This window comes from Rhipicephalus microplus, chromosome 1 (assembly GCF_043290135.1).
Source record: "Rhipicephalus microplus isolate Deutch F79 chromosome 1, USDA_Rmic, whole genome shotgun sequence".
Classification (NCBI taxonomy): domain Eukaryota; kingdom Metazoa; phylum Arthropoda; class Arachnida; order Ixodida; family Ixodidae; genus Rhipicephalus; species Rhipicephalus microplus.
In genome coordinates, this window is record NC_134700.1 from 50,013,965 (window position 1) to 50,032,610 (window position 18,646).

At 43.9% G+C, this 18,646-nt stretch overlaps 1 non-coding gene across 1 annotated transcript; it reads right to left on the reverse strand.

The window, feature by feature from the left end:
- Positions 1-1,700: 1,700 nt before the first annotated feature.
- TRNAT-CGU (transfer RNA threonine (anticodon CGU)) lies at positions 1,701-1,773 on the reverse strand. Its single transcript has one exon. It is a non-coding gene; the product is annotated as a tRNA-Thr (tRNA).
- Between the last annotated feature and the right edge of the window lie 16,873 nt (positions 1,774-18,646).

Sequence of the window (18,646 nt, forward strand, 5' to 3'; positions counted from 1 at the left end):
CATCAGCATATGTGGGGCCATAAAATGGCGAGACTCTTTTTCTTGCTTCTTTAAATGTAATGTTTTCTTTTATTTTTAAAGTGATGATCTCTTTTTCTTTTTTCCAGAAAGAACTGGAACGTGAGTACGCGGTATGACTACCGCCACAATTCACGCAGTGTGCTGGTGCTTCGCAGTTGTCGGACGCATGGCCCACGACTCCACACAGAGCACAAGTTTTCCGGCCACGACAGCTTTGCGGGCCGTGGCCATATCTTTGACATTGGAAGCAACGGTGGGGGTTGGGAATATATGTCCTCACAGATGTCTGTATACCCAGTCTGAATGGTTTCCGGCAGATCGCTCGAAGCAAAGGTCAGTACTAAGTGTTTGGTTGGTATTTCTTTTTGATCTCTTCTTATCTTATTACGCAGTACGTTTGTCATGGTCTGGCTCTTCCATCCTTCCAGAAGTTCAGCTTCGGTCAGGTCAAGCAAATCTGCGTCCGATACGACCCCGCGAGATGAGTTCATGGACCTGTGTGGCGTAATACTGATGGGTGAGTCTCCAAACGTTGTGACGGTGTTCAGTTTTTCGAATTGGTCTTTGTCATGTATTTCAAGGAGTAGATCTCCACTGGCCATTTTGGTAACCTTGTATCCGGCACCGAGAGTTTCGGTTAAGCATCTAGAAACTACGAAGGGGGATACAGTTCTGGCTTGCTTGTTAGTTTTTTCACAGTGTATAACGTGGAAATGAGGAAACATTTGTCTTGGCCGGATGAAAAAATTGATGTCTTCGGTGCGTACCCGCTTTGAGGAGGCACGATCACTGAGTAAAGGGAATGCTTTCTGCATGCTAATTGTATATTCTTCAGCAGCGTTGGCGGCCACCCACCACGGAGCCCAACGAGGGGACGCTACAAGTTTGCGGATGCTGAAACCTGCAGACGCCAGCCGTACAACGCCACTATAACCCAATGCACCTAGATCAAGGTAGGCCACTTGCACAAGGTTAACCCTAGCCGCCAGGAAGTTTGGAAGTAAACGGAAGAGAGTAGAAGACAGGACAGATAAACAGTAAGATATAAAGACGAAGATGTAGGGAGAAAGAGATAGGAAAAAGCGACTACCGATTTCCCCTGGGTGGGTCAGCCCAGAGGTGCCGTCTACGTGAAGCCGGGGCCAAAGGGGTGTGTTGCCTCTGCCGGGTAGCCTTAAAGGTCCAATCACCCTGCGTCGGCTCAACCCCCAGTATCCCCTTTTCCCCGGACACGGCAAAGCCACGCACGGCTAGGCGTGGGAGGGAGTCAAAACTCCCCCGTTAGCTCGGGTCCGTGGTGTCGCTACACACCAAACGCCTACTTGCGCAGGCGCCCCTGCGGGCACAAATATATATATATATATATATATATATATATATATTGGAGGACATTTCTTTGATGACGGCTAAAATGCGTCAGATCAATAAGCTTGCTCAATAAAGATGACTTTCAATGATAATTGCAGTCTATGTCGTTCTCACTTATTTATTTCAAAATAGCGGAAACCATGAGGAGCCCCCGCAGGACTAGTAAATATATATATATATATATATATATATATATATATATATATATATATGAGATATAACAGATAGTAATGCCAAGGAATGTACAGGGGAAGTTATTAGAACCAATGGAATGTAAATAAGAAGAAAGAAAAGTGGATGAAAAAATTACCAACTGTGAGCAGGAATCGAACCTACGACCTTCGAATTACGCGTTCGATGCTCTAACCACTGAGCTATCACAGCGGCCCTCCCTCCATCCACTTTTTTGGGTTTATCTGTGAATTTAGAAGTAGGAGCGACAGTCAGCGCCATCTATAAGCCAAACAACGAGTGTGAAAACACTCTTATGCGCATGTTTGGCGTCACGTAGCACGTGAACTTATTATGAGTGGGCAGCTGATTAATTGTCCCTCTTATACAACCTAATTCCCTGACGAAGGCCGTGCCACGGCTGAAACGTTGGCATAAAAGTATTGCTCTTTCGTACGTGTACTCGCTTGTGTTCTTTATATATATATATATATATATATATATATATATATATATACCTGTCTACCTAATACACTTCCGTGATCATTGTTTAGTTAAATGAGATATGGGAAAGAAAACATTAGGTGGAACTTATTCGGGGGAGCTGTGGACGATGAATTCAACTTTGACCACTGACGAATATTTCTTCGATCAGGTAATGAACTGCATCAATGAAATAAAAAGAATCATGAAGTTACACTTGCAGAACATTGAATCATCATCATCATCTTCTTCATAAGAAAATTGAGAAGAGATCAAGAAACGAATAAAAATAAAAGCTTTGTATTGTTCTTGCGCATTGAGTTACGAAAAGACAAACAAAAAAAGGAACTCTGAGTGACTTTTGAAAGAATAATTAACTTGGAGTGCAATCAACTGGGAGAGCAGAAACTTGCACTGCATGATGAGGAATGCTATTGTGGTGCACTCGTTCGTGCTAGGGCTGAGGCTTTAGCTGCTGGAGAGACGCAAACCAAAAGAGCGTTAGCGGTGGAAAAAACAAATGCTCGACGAAGTCGCAAAAAAAATACAGAACATTGGTCACGAAGTAACCGATACCGACTGCGTTTTATGCGTATTTTCAAGGCATTTTAAAAACCTTTTTGCGTGTAGACAGGTAAGCCTACAAAGATTTAAAGCAGAATATCGAGGACGCATGCAAAGTGAGTGAGGAAGTAAAAAGCGCTTCGAAGTTATTTATATCTGCATTTTAAGTTCAACGGGCGATCGAAAAGGTAAATCCCCGCAAGTCTCCTGGACCAGATGGTTTTTTTGCCAAGTGGTACAAATAATTCAAAAGTGAATTGTCTTCTTTATTTCCAAGTGGTTTTAACGAGGTATCTAGAGAAAAAAATTACCACCATCCTTTGGTGAATCACGTGGCGTTCTGTTTCCGAAAAAAAATGAGGTAGAAAAGCTCGAACACGTCAAAGCGTACAGGCCAATCGCACTGAGAAGCGCAGACTCTAAGATAACAATGAAAATTATGGCTGCTAGACTTCAGTCAGTAATGAAGATATTGTTGGTCTACACTAAATGTGTGGAATGAAAGGTCATTGTATAGCAACAAATGTTCATAAAATGCGGTCTGTGCTTATATGAGTGAAGCTCGTGTGGCCATACTCCAGCTGGATTTGGAGAAAAAGTTTGATTGCGTTGCCCACAATGTTTTGCTTACAATATGGTAGCACTATAATAGTGGTAAGATAATTATGGCTGGTGTAGCCATTGCATGAAGAAATGGTAGTACAAGATTATTATTTACCAAGCCATCCCCCCCCCCACGCTCGCTCTTTTGTTTGCAGTATGGGAGCACAACAATGTTGATAATGCAAGGGAGTTTAGTAGCGATGCCAGGTAGTAGGCAGACAGTCGGTACGCACAGAAATGCTCGAGCAGTCCAGCGTCTCCAGCTCATGCACACACTCGCGCTTTGCACTCAGAGAGAAGATTGATGATTGATTTGTGGGATTTAGCGTCCCAAAACCACCATATGATTATGAGAGACGCCGTAGTGGAGGGCTCCGGAAATGTTGACCACCTGGGGTTCTTTAACGTGCACCCAAATCTGAGCACACGGGCCTTGACATTTCCGCCTTCATCGGAAATGCAGCCGCCGCAGCCGGGATATGAACCCGCGACCTGCGGGTCAGCAGCCGAGTACCTTAGCCACTAGACCACCGCGGCGGGGGTGCACTCAGAGAGAGATGGTCCCACTAGTCAGTGCCTTTCTAATTCTCCACTACAATAACATAATGATAGATGCTGTAGCCGTGTAGCCATGGCATATCAAAATGGTAGTACAAGACCAATTATCAAAAGACACTTGCCCCCCGCCCCCCCCCCCCCATGAGAGTTGAGCGCTCAGTGCGTCAAGGTTGCCCTGTTATTCAGCGTTGTTTTGCAGCTACATTGAAACATTATTGTAGGGAACGTGTGACGTGCCTCGCACTCACGGGTAGCGGTTGCATACTCTCCCTTTTATTAGACGTTCCACAAATATATACTAGCACAATGACCCAGTGTTTCCAACTCAAACACAGAAACCTAAACTACAGATACTATATACATGATACAACGTTTTCCCTCCCTCAATTATTTTTTTTTATTTTTGGAAGGTGTTAGTGCGTTTGTATAGGTTAATCGCGCACAGTTTATATGTGGAACGAGAAATACACAACAAGAAATACACATCAATATATAAACACAAATTATCTATACACATGCTAAAATATTGAATACATTAGGAAACAGGTACACTAACCAAGGAATATTACACATTCACACTTTGTAACTATACCTGTCCGGTCGCCGTATCTCTCGTTGCGGCTGAATGCGACGACCAGGTGGGCACGACACCACAGGTTCTTCTGTAGTGTTCACGGGTGGGCGTGAAACAGTTTCTGAAGCAGGAAACTGTCCGGCGGCTGGTCTCGTTGGCGAGCAGGAGTCATAGTTTGCACTAGGCACAGGTTTCGCTGCGGGAGCACTTGCCTCGGCGGACGCTGGCTGCCATGTTGCGGCGAGAAGCGTCGCGTCAACGGGATCGTGAAGGAAGAATATTCACGCCCTGCAGAATGTTGCTGAAGGACATTGTCGCCAGGGCGCCGAGCAGGCACCTTGCACAGCTTTGCCGCGTTGCGTGTTTTGCCGTCGTCGAGAATGAAGGATGCTGGGCCGCATTGCTCGATGACTTTTCTTGGCTTCGAGAAAGAGATGTTCCTTTTGAATGCAACCGATGGTTTCTTCACCCGCACCATGTCTTCTACTGCCACTGATGTCGGTTTTGCCGCTCGCCTCCTGTCGGTGTAGGCTTTGCTGTACTCTTGCTGGCGCTTGACACGTTGCCGCAGCCTGGCCAGCTCTTGGTAGGGTGCCTTTGCGAAGGACTCGGGCAATAAGCCGAAGATGTCAAGCTTCGTTCTTGGCAGCCTTCCTTGTAAAAGTACCACAGGGGCCACTCCTGTTGTGACGTGTGGTGTACACCTGTATGCAGTGAGGTAATCCCGCACAGCAGTTCGCAGCGGACGTTGTTCTAGACGGGCCAGTTGTAGGTAAGTCTTGAACGTGCGGTTGAACCGCTCGATCTGTCCGTTTGTCTGTGGGTAATAAACAGATGAGAGCGACAGACGGATCGCTCGTTCTTCTGGAAGTTGACAAATTCCTTTGACGTGATTTGGGGCCCATTATCACAGTCTATCGCTTCAGGATAGCCTTCCCGTGCAAATACGTTGAGCAGGAACTCGGTCACGGCTCTTGTGGAAATTTCCCTTGAAAACTGTACCTCTGTCCATTTGGAGAAGTAATCTACGAGTGTCAGCAACAATCTGCAATCTCGAGGCGCCCTCTCCAGGGGACCAAAGATATCCATTGCAAGTTTCTGCCATGCTCTCTGGTAGCTCGACAGGTTGCAGCGGGGCAGGCGACGTCTTTGCCGATTTATCTGCTTCTTGACAGATGCTACAATTGTAGACTGCTTCTGCCACGTGACTGTCCATGCGGGGCCACCAAAATTGCTCCCTAAGTCTGGCTTTGGTGCGTCCGATACCCTGGTGAGTTTCATGTGATGTTGCCACAAGCTGAGCCACGAGAGATGATGGAACTACAAGCCTCTCTGCACGCAACAACAATTCGCTCACCACTGACAAATCGTCTCGAACTCTGAAATATGGTTCCAGAGCTTCCTACAAGTCTCTGTGTGACGGCCAAGACCCATTTACAAACACCTTCACCTTTTGAAGAGTGACGTCAGCAAGAACCGCTTGTTCAAACTGCTCTTTGGTCAGGCAACTTGGTTGAACTATGGAAACGATTTCCTCCTCAAAAGTCCGCTCTCCATCTGCCATATGAGCGGGTAGCCGCGAAAAAGCATCGGCTACTCTGTTAGCCTTTCTGGTACTCCATCGTGAAATTGTAACGTAGTAGCCTTGTGCACCAACGTGCAGTTCTAAGTGGGCGTCGGCCTGAGTCCTGCGAAGACAGAAGCGAAACGAGGGCCTGGTGGTCTGTTCGGAGAGTGAAGCTCCGTCCTCACAGGTATGCATGGTAATGCTCGCATGCCCAAATGCATGCAAGTGCTTCCTTCTCACCAACTGCGTACTTTTTTTTTTCAGCCGGAGATAGCGTACGTGATGCAAAAGCAACAGTACGTAGCTTATTATCGGCATGCTGCTGAAGGACTACTCCAAGACCACATTCGGATGCATCAGTGGAAATGATAATTGGAAGCGCAGGTTCAAACATGTGCAAGACAAGATCTGACGATAATACCTCCTTTACCGCGCGGAAACTGTTATCCACCTCAACAGACCAGGTGAAGGTTTCGCCTTTTCTAAGAAGAGCCCTCATTGGTTCTACCATCTCGGCCAAGTGTGGCACAAACTTGGCGTAGTATTCCACCAACCCAAGAAAGGAGCGGAGTTCAGCGGCATTTCTTGGAACTGGGGTTTCCACAACTGCGTCCACTTTCCCTGACAGTGGCGAAATACCGCAAGGTGTCACCTTGTGGCCCAAGAATTCGAGCTCCTGACCTCCAAACACATATTTCCTGTTGAGCTTCAGACCTGCGTCTTTGATACGCTGCAACAGTGCCTCCAAGTTTTTGAGGTGCTCCTTAGCTGATTTACCAAAAATAATTACATCGTCGATGTAAAAGAGGACACCCACACAATTGCGAAGGATTCGAGACGTCATACTCTGAAAAGCAGCAGGTGCTGAGGCTCGCCCAAAACAAACGCCTTTGAACCGGTGCAGCCCTTCATGTGTTATAAAACTGTCAAGTCCCTGCTCTCAGGGTCCAGCGGAACTTGGTGGTAGGCAGACGCTAAGTCGAGTTTGGAAAATTGCGTGGCACCCACCAAGCCTTGAAGCAACTCATCCATGTGAGGCAGCGGAAAGCTGTCCGGAACGATGACCTTGTTAGGTTCGCGTAAATCTAAAGAAAGCCTAATACTTCCATCTTTCTTCTGAATGACTGCAATAGGGGACACCCATTCTGACGCATCGATACATTCAATGATGTTCAAGCTTTCCAAGCGCTGCAGTTCGGAAGACACGCGTGGTCGTAACACGAAAGGAAGCCGGCGAAGTTTTGATGCTACTGGTTGAACACCCACAGGTGTCCTAATCCTGTGAACAAAACCTTTTCCAAGGCCGAGCTCATTTGTGAAGAGCGAGCAAAACTTTTGCTGAAGTGCTGATGGCAGCTGCATGGATGGCTCTATTGGACATGTCCGAGCTACTTCGGCGTTCGGTAGCGTGCTGGTTTAAAACACTGCAGCTGAGAGCCTTCAATACACAGCTTCAAGGCCTTAATACCATCCCAGCCAACAAGAGAAGTACCCTGTTCGACGACATAAAACAAAAGCGGTGCGCTGCAATTCTCGAAAAAAGACCTTAGAAAAGAAGCAGCCTCGAAACGAAATTGTTCTTTTGGAATAATCTAGAAGCGTCACACTGAGAACAGGAAGAAACGGCACACCAGAGAAATGTTGGTCAAACACCTTGCCTGAAAGAATGGAAACGGAAGAGCCAGAATCAACTAACAGCTTCATAGCGACCTGCCCGATTTGAATGTTAATGTGAATTCCGGATGCAAGAGGCTGTTGAACAACAAGAACCTCGACGGTTTCATCCTGCAACGAGCTATGTACTGAAACCTCGTGGACAGCTGCTTGTGAACGCTCCTGGTTGCAAATGTTTTCAAAATGTCCAATATGGCCACAAAAGACGCATTTTTTTCTTTAACTGGGCAGCGTTTCCAAGAAGCGCGATGTTGTTTAGAACCACACCTGAAGCAATACGAAGAATTCGCGTGTTGCTGCGAGTTCATTGGAGAGTGCTGTCGAGATGGGGGGTGGTTCCCCTATGTCGCTGCCTTATCGCGTTGACTGAAAGTGCGAGCACGCGGCAGTGAATTAGGTGACTGCAACGATGAACCGCCTTTTGTGCCAGACTGCGCAGGTGCTGGTTGCACAAAGACAGAAAATTTCTTCATTTCCACTGCTGCCTGCTTGATTTGACTCGCGAAAGCAACTGCCTTGTTGAACGAAAGTGAAAATTCTTCTAACAGAAGACGTTCCCGAATACGATGCGAAGACACACCGGCAACAAACTGGTCACGTAGTGACTCTTCTTGCGACATAAATGAGCACATCGCGGCAAGCTTTGTTAGTGCGGTCACGTATTCTTGAATAGACTCGCCTGGGAACTGAATTCCACGGTGAAATCGGTGGCGCTTGACGACCAGGTTGAAGGTGGCATCGAAGTGCTTAGCCAGTGCCGCTACGGCGGAGTCATACACGTCGGGCGTAGCTCCGGTTCCTTCGTCCTCAGTCTTTTCGGCCGCCTGCGAAATAGACAGAGTATTGAAGATACGTTGACCTTCGATTGATTGATTTGTGGGGTTTAACGTCCCAATAAACGTTGACCTTCGGGTGCCAAGGAATGTAGTAGAAGAGCCTTGCGTCACTCTTAGGAGAACTCTGAAGCACCGGACGCCAGAAGATAGACCTTCAACATGTCGTGTCATTGGAACCATGGCTGCACGGGACGACGCGGTGTCGGAAGGAACGGATCTGATGGGGCGATGCCAGCGAAAGCCTTCTGGGGGGGGGGGCGTGGCCGGGAACTATCTCAGACGGGGTCACATCCTCGTCGCCATTGTAGTGAACGAGTAACGTGCCTTGCAATCACGGGTAGCGGTTGCATACTCTCCTTTTTATTAGACGTGCCACAAATATATACAATCACAAAAACCCAGTGTTGCCAACTCAAACACAGAAACCGAAACTACAGGTACTATATACTGGATACAAATATGTCAGTCCTTATTGCGGGACGACATCATTAGTTGGTTTAGAGTACGATACTATGATGTTAAACAACGCACACACGCTGATGATGTTGCGATTTGTAGTACTTACCGTGAAGGTATTGAAGAATCAAAGTCTAAGTCTTTCGCCAAAACTACAGGAAGCCACATAAAATGGGGTAAATGCCTCGCCTTTTGGCATGAATATTGGCCTTCAACCCTAAAATTGTCCACAGCCATTAAATGGACAAAAACGCCCGTTAAATATCTCGGAGTTTAGCTCGAGTCATAGAAATATGCTGAAGAATATTGGAAAGAGCAAACAAAAGAAATTTAGGAGAAAGCAAATAAGTGCAATGCTAGTTATCTGCCCATATTTGTTAGGGCTACTGCATCAACTGGTGTTTTGTGTCGGAGCTATGGTATGTGATGCAAGTGCTGTACTGTTCCTGGGTCAATGTGCAAAAAAGACGGGTGAAGTGTGGAGGCTTTGGGCAAGGACATCTATTTATCAAACTGTTAGTATATAATTTTTTTCTTTTTCTGGGATACAGGAGATCTTTTCCTACTAAGAGTATGTCAAACATGACTAAGTAGACTTGTCTGAGTTTGTTGTGAGCACTCATGTTACCACAGGGGCTGTGCAAGGATACATGAAGTTGTGGCTAGAGTGTGGTTTTTGTGTGTTCGTTTTTCAACTGACGACCTGTAGTCTGTTGGAAAGAAAAAAAACTGTACAATGATTTATGTGACACTATCCTCCCCATCCGACTGTACAGAGCACTATATACTCCAGGCAAGGGTCAGAATGTACTTAAACGAGTTCAAAAACGCTGGCAGCTCCAAGTTCAAAAATGTTCTTTTTTAAACTACACACCGAAACACTTCCTGTAAGAACCTTCCTAGAGGAGCGTGGGTTTTATATGCCTTGTGGATCTCAGTGTGTAATCTGTAAGGAATCAGAAACTGTTGACCACAATTTCCTGCACTGTTGGGAAGGAGTTCACTCTTGGGACGTATTACTCAGGACAATTAAAAAAAGATTTCCCGTTAGACAATCATGGAGTCTGGTATTTAGCTATCGAGAATGATCATAGACTACCTTTCGGTTTTATCCTGATGGCTGCCTTGCACAGTTTATGGCGCTCTAGAATAACCGGATTTCACTGTGACCTTGACAGGTGACCAGTAAGAAAGTATTTGAAATAAATTATCTCGAGTGTTCTCGAGGTAGTAAGAACAGACTAATGTGTACCTGTATTGTTAGAAAAGGTAGAAGCCCTACCGACCATGAAGGAATTCTAGGACGTGATGTGTGATAGGAATGATTGACAGACGTAGTTGTTTTTGTAAATTTTGTTTTGTATTGTAATATATTTATCCTAGCACCCCATGTGTGGAGTTTAACAGCAGATAAATAAAACAAAATGGGATAGCTTAGTGTGTTGGCGCGCTGCTACTGAGAACTCGACTCCACATGTCGCAAGTTTGAATCCCGAGTGTAGTGACTTGCTTAGAATTTTTTCTATGTCGCAATGCGGGAGAATTAACCTGACTGCTTCGAATTCTTTGTTGTTTTTTTTTCTTTTTAGAAGATATTTAGTTGGAAGGCTGAAGCTGTGTTTAAAACGCTCAACACGTACGTCATTAATGCTTTTTTTCTGCAGGTGCCTCATTTGAATGAGGCACCAGCGTGATCTTGCTGGCTTACTCAATTACTAGAAAAAGTAGTCCTGAGCCCAGCTAAAAATAGTGGCAATCCTTAGCGCTCTAATAAAACAACTACCTAGCTTTGGTGCACTTTGAAATTGAAACTGATTATAAAGTAAATGTGACAACATAATAAAATATTGATAGTGTTTTTATACTGGTACTGCTATATTTAGAGTTCAGAGTTCCAGTTTTTTCACATGGAACAACAAAGTTGATAGGCCAAGAAGATTTATTGCTAGTATACCTTTCCATTGAGGTGAAACAATCACTTTTACGGCACTGTTAGCAACACTGACGTAATTTCTTCTAAAGGCATTCACAAGACATCTTGTGTGTGTGCGTGAATGATCACTCGCATGTCAACTGTTGGTTAGATGTAGTTCTTATACATATTATACCACTTTAACAAGATCAGTAAGCTTATAAGTGCGAAGAGCGTGTGGTTGTAGTGGTCACCTTATCGCGGCGATGACTGAGCCACAAGAACGTTGATGACTTCACCCCTGGGGACGTCAACAGTGCTTACTGGGAGTACCCTTTAGAACACCAAAGGCTGCCGTTACGACAACGTACTTCTGCATACGACAGGTGAAGCAAAATTCATAATTCCTCATCAAATAGTACGCGTATTGTGTGCGTACGTTCAATGTATTTTCTCGCTAGCCTCGTTCAAAAGAGAATCGCCCCCTCCCGGAACTGGAGATGTGCTCAAGCGCACCTTTTTTAACCAACTAGGTCGTGTCTCAGAGCGCTTGCTGCCCGCTCGCTACATATAACCTGCGTATAGAATACCGTTCGCTCGCAATGCTTGCAAGTGTAGCTTTGCGAGCGTCATGTAAAGGGAGCCCGCGAGAGGTTGGCTCAGAACGCTCGCGCAACACACACGCGAAGTCTTGCGTGCGTTGTTCTAAAACTGCATATACAACAGTACGTGCTCACGACGCCGAGCTGCCGTCGACGTGAGTGAGGCACGTCAGTGGAGGCTAGCTTACCACAGTGTGCAAATTCATGAAACCGTGATTTGCGAAGATTTTTAAATCGGAGTGAACCTACGATAGTATTCAGGCGACTTGTTGAATTCCCCCGTTCTTGGTCACGCGTTTTGTTCCAAATGAATTGAACGGGACAGGTGCGAGCAAATGAGTATTCTTATTGAATTATTTTCAAGTGCTGCAGCCAAATGAAGTGATATTACCGGAGTTGGGTACATAAATACAATAAGAAAGAATAACTATAACACCAGAAGTTCTTCAACAAAACAAATATAGTCACATCCTAAGAATAACTGGGTATAAAAAAAGAAAAAAATAAACCGTATAGATTACTCGAGTAAACAATTAGGCTCAGAAAAAAACTGTATTTGAACATATTTTTACATTGAAAAATTGCCCTAAGATAGTGGCTACATCTGGTTGAACAGAAATAGCATACGCAATGTAATATCACTTGATCACCGACATATGTTCTTCAATGCGCTGCACCACAGTGATCATGCTTCAGGAAAAGCTTGAAACAAGCATGCGACCTGCGAAGCCCGAAGCTCACCATTTTTTAGGTTCCATAAGTACCACTCATACATTAGTTTGTTCCGTGTAAATGTAAAAATTTCTTCAAGGGTTTGTTCATTAGAAGTTATTGTCTGCTAGTGAACTATTTTCAGCTCATATGTGCAAGCTGTCCTGTGTGTCGCCACCACTCCTGTTTATGTGCTTCTTGTGTCACTGATCACGGATGCCTCATCTTTAGAGGCTATCACCAGTGCCTAATCTTTCCAAACATTATGATCAGTGCATGACAGTCTAGAAAAAAAAAAGATATCAAGACTCTCACCATCACTGCGATGCCACTTTGAGGCTGTAATAAATACCATGCTTAGTGAGACTCTAAAGTACTCCTATTTGACTATGCATATTAATTTCAGTTTTTTTTAGTGGGAGCTACAATGGCCAAAATATCGCGGCTTTGCTGCATTCAGTGGTTCCACAACTCGGCGCGTCATCTGGGATGCGGCAGTGGAGAAGCAAACCCCACCGCCACTGCATATACAATTGAAAGTCAACATTTTGTGTACGTCTTCAACTCTATTCTGCTGTCGAGACCTAACTGAGGAGGGGCTGTCATTGCATCGCAAATATAGGAGTGGCGAATCGGTCGAAATCGTCAGTAGGTATAAAAAGTGAGCCGGAGCCATGGGCTTAAAAGAGCCATCGTCGCCCGAACGAAACTAAAAAGAGACAGCAAGCTGAGCACACAGAGGAAAAATGAGTCACATGCCTCAAAAAGCGTGGCCGTGCAGTGAACCAATCTGAAAACAATACACAGATTTAGTGGGCATAGGCAGAAGCTCATAGGATGGAGCCTGCCAGCCATTTCCTATGGCAGGCTGTGTTCGCAAAACTGCTGTGGACGCTAGCTAAATTTCTCCAGTAAGAATAACTGTACCTCTTGCTGCACACACTCAGGCATGGCTGAATTAAGTCTCAGCCATTCTTTAAAAATTGGCATTCCGTGCCAAATCAACCAGTGTTTTTTCTACCATCACGAATATGGCTGAAAAAGTTTCCACATGTCTTTTAAAGTTTGAAACTCGTCCTGCTTGCCTACAGGGCCTTGATATTGCTCATTGACACTGACTCACCTGGAGACAGTTATCGCTGCAAGTGAGGCCTTTTTTCCCCCAAGTCTTGCCACACTGGCAGTATAGTTTTTTTATTCATGTACACCAAAAGCCTGAAGGAATTACATAGGGGGGGGGGGGTTATAGCATACATACATGGAGTCAACACAATCATTAAAGTAATGAAAGGTCTGAAAAACAGAATATCATCGTGCAAAAATTAACAACAATGAAATGTAGTTGGAGAAAAGTACATGGAAAGTTTTTATAGAGACACACTGCCCTAAAAAGAAATAAAGAACAATGAGACTGAACATTTTTCCTACACAGTTGTAAAATGAACGAGCTATATAGTGAGCTAGAAGTATCATGATGCGCACATGTAGTATATCTGAGGCAGTTATACTGGGTTGCTCAAGTATGAAGATGAAGTTTTACTTTGTCGGTGAATTCGTCGTGGGTTTTTGTACAAACAATATTTTTAGGCAGTTTATTCTATTGAATATTAGGAAGAGCTAGTGGCAAATATCAGAACAGGTTTGTACGGGCAAACAAAGGTTGTAGCTTGAATTCATAATCAAGGCGACAGAATTTTCGATGGGCAGGTTTATTAGGTACCGACCATGGCAAATCATTATGATAGAGATTGGGGAAAAGAGAAAAAGTGAGAACAGTCTACGTGACTGCAAAGATGGTAACTTCAGCGATATTTTTTTTTTCATTTATGCTAGAACTTCGAAAGTAACTTTTTTGTTGTGAATCGGGCGTTTTTGTTTTGAAGAACTATATTTTATGAGGTAAGCCTTGCGAGGGCTCCATATTTGGGAAGCATTATCAAGTTTAGAGTGGACTAGCGTATTATAAGCTAAAAGTTTTGTAGCAATATATGCGAACTGTAAGTTTTGAATCATGAATCCGAGTGTCTTATACGCGCTGCCAGCGATAATGTCATTGTGTAGGTTCCATGATAAGTCACTCGGTAAATAAACTTCCATATACTTGAAATTGAATACTTTTTCAACTTTTCTTATTCAAGGACAACCGAAGAATTAATTTTTATTTTTGTAGTAAACAAAAGATCCTTTGCTTTCTTCGGGCGTCTCTCATAATCATATGGTGGTTTTGGGACGTTAAACCCCACATATCAATCAACTGTTTTCTTCGTGTTGACTTCTCTCTGCCAGTCCTGGCACCACTTAACATAGTAGGATCCCTTTGTAGATTATTAGCATTTTCACTATTAGACACCCTTCTATGTATCACGTAGTTGCCCGCGAACAACCTTATCGTGGAACTCGTAAAATTAGTTATATCATTAATGTAAATTAGAAGTAGAATCGGTCCCACACAAAATTTGAGGCACTCCCGTTTTCACGTGCGCTGATGGGGAATGTTTGTTGCTAACTACAACACACTGGCACCGCTTAGTTAGGAATTCCGATATGCAATTGATTACACGACTGTCTAAGTTAAGGCTGGTAAGCTTTTTTTATTAGTCTGCCACGAGGAACTTTATCCAAGGCTTTTTTGTAAAATCTAAAAACAGCATCAATCTGGCATCTATCATGAACGCCAATGTGAATATCATTTATTAACTCAAATACCTGTGTTTCACAAGATCATCCGTGCACAAAGCCGTGTTGGTTAGCAAAAAAGAAATCATTTTCTTCTAATTCATGGCTGCCGATGAAATAATATGCTTGAATAGTTTGCTGCCAATACTAGTTAAAGAGATTGGTCTGTAGGTAGTATGGTTAAAGCGGTCTCCGGATTTATATATAGGTATTACGCAGGCTGGCTTACAATCATCGGGTACAAAGCCTGTTGCGAGAGACCGCTGGAAAACGGCCCTCAACACGGGATGAAATTACAGTTTTACTATCTTAAGCAGTTTGCGGTATATCTCGTCAGAACCTGTTGCAGAGTTTACAGGAAGGCAATCAATGGCTGCTGCGATGCCTTGAGAAGTGATCAGAATATCTTCTATTTGGGAAGGTAAACGAATAGTGCGTAGGTTAGGTAACACTGGAGTTTCATTTGTAAAAACAGAACTAAAGAAATTTCTGAATTTTGTCATGGCTTCTGACTAGGAAAGGAATTTTCCATATTTCGCTATTGATGCTAGGGCTTTAGTCCTGTAACTTGGACTCACAACTTTCCAAAATTTTTTGTGATTGCTTTTTGACATCTTAATAACATCACAGTTGTAAAACTTGTCTTTTGCTGTTTCGGTTTCCGTTCTACATACCTGCGCGTGCTCACGGTAACACTTCCAGTCATCCTCAAACGCCGCCCATTTCACTCGGGAGTATAATTGTTTCTTTTAGGAGCGAAGCTTCTTGAGGCGTGGGCTGTGCGTCCCCTGTATGTAGCCACCTCTCGTTCAGTTCTTGCAGTGTTCACTAGATGGCGGTACTTGTAGCTGAAGGCATTAAGTATTACGCTAGCCACCGCCCGATCTAAAGGGTACAGCCATATCCATCCGTCCATCCATCCGTCCATCCGTCCGTCCATCCATCCATCCATCCATCCATCCATCAATCCATCCATCCATCCATCCATCCATCCATCCGTCCGTCCGTCCGTCCGTCCATCCGTCTATCCATCCAAAAGATGCAAGATGTTATAAACTAGACGGCGGTATGTGTAGTTGATTATGAAAGATGCGAGGTGTTATAAAATAGGAATGATGCCACATATGGCGCGTGTCATCGTTCGATATAGTGCGGCGACGTACGCTAGGGGGAGCGTTGCAATAAAATCGAGTGGGCAGTATTTACGGAGGATTCATGGTTTACCAGGTTTACCTCCGGAGCTTCGCCCACTCATCATCATTCACTTCGTGGATGTGGCGGCACTTTTTAATTATGCAGCGTTTTACTTGAGTTGTAAACCGGATGCTTTGAGTAGATGCATCTAAGGTGCCTTTGGGAATGTATTTGTTCCTTAGGGAGATAAGTTTATCACGGTGAAGTGTCTAATTTTTGTTTGCATCCCAGTCAATAAAGAGTTTAAACAATCGGTAGAAAAGGAGAAGAGTTGGCTTGATATCTCGGTAATATTTGCTCGCCCATAGTCAAAGATGGTTTTCTTTGCATCAAGTAATTTTCTATCACTATCTCAAATTCGCAGTGTAAGATTTTGTGATCGCTGACACCTTCTAATACATTAACACACAAACTGCTTGCTTCAATAGTGAGTACGAGATCTAAAACTGATTCACCGCGTGTGGCCACAAAAACCTTTTGGCTTAAGCTAAACAAAGAAAGCACATCGAGAAAATTCTGAAATTCTCGTTTTTTTTTGTGCCATCGAGAGCCTTGCATTCCTGCTAGTCAATCTTGGTATAATTAAAATCACCCACCAAAAGAATTGGTGACAATGACAATTGGTTCTTCTCTATGTTAAGGGACTCGTTTAGGAACCCTGGGAAATCATTTCTTACCTGATAGCGCAAGTTACAGCTGCAGAGGAGTGCAGCGCAACACAGAAGATTTCAAGGCACGCGTCAGTTACGTTGACACAAGCATCCGTATCTTTCCTTGTAGCGATTAGCAGTCCACTACCACGCGATGCTATTTATATCTTTCCTAAATAAGGTCAAGTTTTAGACCTCGACTGCCCAAATTTTGACACATAATCAGACAATCATGTTTTCGTTACCAGGACGATATCAGCAGAACACGACTCGAGGAAAGAACAAAAATAGCCCTAATTATGCAATAGGCTCCTGAAGTGAAGTTGGATACTAAGATTGATATTGGTCTACCTGGGCTTTGTTGTCCCAGTGCGTTTTTTTGTTGTCCCAGGCTTTCAGACTTTGGCAGAACACGAAGCTGATTGTTCGAAGAATCAGTACAATAGATGGTCTTGTTCAAAACAATCTTACAGAATAGTAGTTTATACCTGTCTTATGGTTTAGTGTTTTCTCGCAAGAAATCCCCGAGTTTCTCTCTGATTTGCTGCACCCTGGGTGAAAAATCTTCCTCGATCCAGGCACGCTAATTTAGGTGTTTTAGTTTGAAAGCGTAAGTGAGGATGTTCTTTTTATCAATAAAGTTCACAAAGTTTACAATGATAGGACGAATGTGATCCTTCTTACGTTCACCTAACCTCTGGGCGCCCTCAATGTCACCCGCTGGTGAGCCAAAATGTTTTATTACAAATTCTTTCACGAGCGCTTCAGTGTCTTTCCACGTTTATGAAGAAGTTTGAAGAATACCTTTGAAAATATAATAATTGCGGCGCATACCGTTGTTAACACTATAAACAGCCGTGTTACATTGCTGTGTTTGTTTGGATTCAATACTGTGTAGCATATCTTGAGAATTCTCAAGCAGTAGTCCCATATCATCCATTGATTGACAGAGGTTAACCACAATATCTGTGCTTCCTTTATGGTTGGAGAGACCTCACTTTATTTCAGTGACACTCAACTGAATGTCTTTTACTTTTGCTGTCACGTCTCTCTGAAATTTTTTATTCGAGGCCACAAATTTTTTTAACTGCTATGAAGAGTTGGTCAACCTTATCCAGGCACGGGTTTGTTTCAATGTCCCCAGAACAAAGTAGCAAGTGTGCAAGGCAAAACAATATTGGTGTTAATCAGCCTGTCATGCGGAGCTCACTTGTAGGTTTGCACACACGAAGCAATACAAAACAAGGCGTCTCGGCTACTTTGACACAGGTAGAAAAACAGCCTATTCGAGCACGGTATGTGCAAAGGTCAACACCCACCATTTCATGAAAGAGTGCCACAATTTTCACGGAGCTGGTATTTGCAGCTAACCAGCTAACCAGCTTGCAGCTAACCAGTTGATGTGACAATACAAGTGCTCCAGAAGTTTTTGCTGCTTATCTTAATCAGGTAAGTTCTCCAGGAAGTGTTGCATATTGTGTTTTAGGTGTATGAATTTAAAATAAATTTTGTGTGGTTAAGTAATCCATTCATTGGCCTGTTTTACAGCTCTTAAGTTCATTTATTACGGTCTTCTCAAGAATAAACTAGTGCGGTTCTACTACATGTGTTTCAGTGCTAAGTGCAATTCAGAGCTTATGAAACTTAGCGCATCATTTCGGTTATCGGTATGAAGTAATCAGTGCTGTTTTGCTGTTTTATAATGAAATAATTTTTAGTTTATGTGTGTGCAGGCTCACCTAGCTAATGGTGTGATGCCCTCAAGGGCCGCCTAGAGTCGGCTTATGGGAGTTCCAAGGAAGCCCATTTGGTCAAGTGGTCAACCATCGCAATGAGGTAGACAGAGGCTGGTCTGTAAACGGGATGCGAAGTGAATGCATTCAACCCGCCGGTAGGGCAGACATGAATTTACTAGTGAAACCGACGTGCACTGCATCTGTTCTTAAGTGTAGCAAACATATCATGTTGAACACTTGGTGGCGCTGATCTCAGTTCAAAGGAGCCGAAGCCGCGCATTGGAGCGTTC